This window comes from Pistacia vera, unplaced genomic scaffold (genome assembly GCF_008641045.1).
Source record: "Pistacia vera cultivar Batoury unplaced genomic scaffold, PisVer_v2 Contig210, whole genome shotgun sequence".
NCBI lineage: Eukaryota > Viridiplantae > Streptophyta > Magnoliopsida > Sapindales > Anacardiaceae > Pistacia > Pistacia vera.
The window spans coordinates 365,973-369,109 of NW_022196014.1; the positions used below are offsets into that span (position 1 = coordinate 365,973).

The 3,137-nt window shown below is 35.4% G+C and overlaps 1 non-coding gene across 1 annotated transcript; it reads left to right on the forward strand.

Annotated features, from left to right (window-relative positions):
- Window positions 1–2,632: 2,632 nt before the first annotated feature.
- Window positions 2,633–2,713, forward strand: TRNAL-AAG. Its single transcript has one exon. It is a non-coding gene; the product is annotated as a tRNA-Leu (tRNA).
- Window positions 2,714–3,137: the final 424 nt, after the last annotated feature.

The window sequence follows — 3,137 nt, forward strand, 5'->3', positions numbered from 1 at the left end:
AGTAATCTTTTGTTGCAAATAGGGTTTACCATTGGTAATATAGAGGGTAATCAAATTACCTTGTCAGGGGGTGTTATTAAAAGACTACTGAGATAGTCTGATTTTTATACCTATTTTTCCCTTAATTAAATACCATTTCGGATGTAATTGCCCTCAAATGTCTACCAAATAACCATCCTAGACCCCATACATTTGAGAATTTAGCTAAAAAACCCCAGCCACAAAAAAGTTTAAAAGTTAACAAAATACCCTAGCCACCAAAGACCACCGCCCACGGCAGTCGCCATATCAACGGTATCTGGCCAGCTATGCGTCAATCTGGTCAGGAAATGACCAGAATAGATCTAGCCAGAAACAGCCAGATCACAACCAAATATTTGGCCGTGAAACGGTCAAATCTAGCTAGGCAGATCCATGACCGAAAACAGCCTTACCAGTGCACGACCAACCAGATCCGGCTAGTCATGCGCCATTCTAGTGACTTCCGACGGTGGTTGTGGTTGGCTGTCAACAACGGCTTGGGTGGGTGGGGATGATTTTGCTACAAATTAAAGTTTTATATGGTTGGGTATTTTAGCAAAATTCCAAATGTAGGGGTTTAAAAAGAATTATTCAAAAAATAATGATAAAAACAATATTATATTAATATTTTAAAGGAGGACAATTTAGAAATCTATATAACATACCCACTCATTTACCTCCCAACCAAACATATCAATATAACATATCCACCAATTTATTCCAACCTAACCAATACATTTCCATAAACATTCCTAGTAATTTTCAAGGTAATCTATCTTTCCATTAATATAACATTCTCTTAACCAAACTTACGACTGTTTGGTTGGGGGTTATATCCCATTACTCCACTATTGGTGTCTTATATTATTGATATGACCATGTTTGGTTGTCAAGTAATATAAGATTCCAATACCAATAAAGATATAGTAATCACTGTTGGTTATATAAATAGTAATTTGAATACCACAATTTTCTTAGGTATTCAAGATTACCTAGTAATCTTATTTTTATTACAATTTTACCCCTTAAGGGCCGTTTAGATCGGGTTAATATTAGATAACTAGGGTAATATTTTTTAAATTGAGCAGATGACGATATTTGGTTGGTTTGTAAAAAATTATTGCTGAAATATTTTATGACAAACAGTAGCATTTGGGGGGTAAATTTCCGGTAATTTTAATACCTAGGGGGGGGCTGTTATTAAAACTTACCCTGGTATTACAATTTTTTTCCCATATTGCTCCTAAACAGTTGAGCATTTGGTCCAAATTAACCTTATATTTGCTAATATTTACAAAACACCCAATCACTCACGCAGATACTTTTATCCTCGCTTTTTAAATCTTTCGGACAACATTGCCCTTGTTATTATCATTATTCACATAAATGCCTTTATACCCAGAATTAGTCACCACCGGCAACCACCATTGATCACCATCGAAGGTTGCCAAAAGTCGCCATAATGGCATACGACTGACCGTATATGACTGGCCGAGCATTGGTGAGGCTTTTTTCGACCATGGATCTCATACGACCGACCATATATGACTGGCCGAGCGTTGGTGAGGCTTTTTTCGACCATGGATCTGTCGAAAAAAGCCAGCCAGATCTGTGGCCGTTTCAAGGCCAAGCATGTGGCCGTGGAACGGCGACTGATCTGGCCATGAAACAGCCAAGTCTTTGGCCGTGAAACGACCAGCATTTCACAGCCAGATATGTGGCACTGCCAACGATGGTGGCTGGCTGCCGGCAGTGGCTTGGGGTGGATATGGGTGTTTTTGTTAAGTTTAAAACGTTTTTGGTTGCTAGGGTGTTTTTGCTCAATCTGAAAAGTAGGGGGTTAAAAGAATTATTCAAAAAATAATAATAAAAAATAATGTTAAATTAATATTTAAAAATGAGGACAATTTAGTAATTTAAATAACATACCCACCTATTTATCCTTCCAACCAAATATATTATTCACCAATATATTCGAACCAGCGAAACACATTTTCTAAATATTCTCAGTAATCTTCAAGGTGATCTTTTATTCCGTTAATATAATATCCCCCTATAATAAAATATTATATGATCCAAACGCCCCCTTACTAATAAAATTTTAGGACAGTAATGCCCTTGTTATCTAAACAATTTCAAGAAGTTTCATGGACAATTTTAGCCTTATATACAAGATTTTTAAGACATTATTACCTTTGCACTTCAACCAGATTACCCAAGACCATAGCCAGATCTGGCCACCACCACCAGTCGCCGCCAATAGCTGTTGGAACGATGCACAATCAATCAGATCTGACCATGGATCTAGCCCGAAACGACCAAATCCATGGGCATTAATGGCCATAGATCTATTCTAGTTGGAATAGATCTAGTCATAGATTTGAAAAAAAAATGGTATATCTTTGATCTTACAATGTAAAGACCAAAAAGTCCTTCTGAGGTTAATTTTAATAGACTTAATACTATTATACTAACGGTAGGAGATTACTTGATAATTTACAAAAGTTATGGGTGCGTTTATATTTCATTAACCCTTTTGTTTGAAGTTGATTAAGACTTCACTTGAGTAAAAATATTTATAGGATTAAAACTTCATTAGTCAAACATGAAAGTTGAGATGGCCGAGTTGGTCTAAGGCGCCAGATTAAGGTTCTGGTCCGAAAGGGCGTGGGTTCAAATCCCACTCTCAACAGTTTCTCTTTTCATTTTATGTTCTTCTTTCGTAACCTTAAATTTTTAATTATTCTGTCACAAGAGTGCTAGTTTATATTTAACTCAAACAATGTTATTCTTTTTTAAATTTTCAAATTGCACATTAAATGACAAGAAGCTAAAAGAAAAACTGACAATTAAGAATTAAGACTTTGAATATATTACTTAAAATGTCATGAATTTGATCTATGAGTTGCTAATAAGGGTTTTCACTGAGGAGATTTACTGAGTTGTCAATTTCAAAGTCTTGAAGAATTAGTTAAGGTGTGGATAAACTGACCTATACACCTCGTCACCGAAAAAAAAAAAAAAAGACAATATTGATTGCATTTTAGCTTTAGAATTGATTCAATGCAAGATAGAATCAAGAGAAAATAAAAACAAAGAGACAAAGACGACTACTA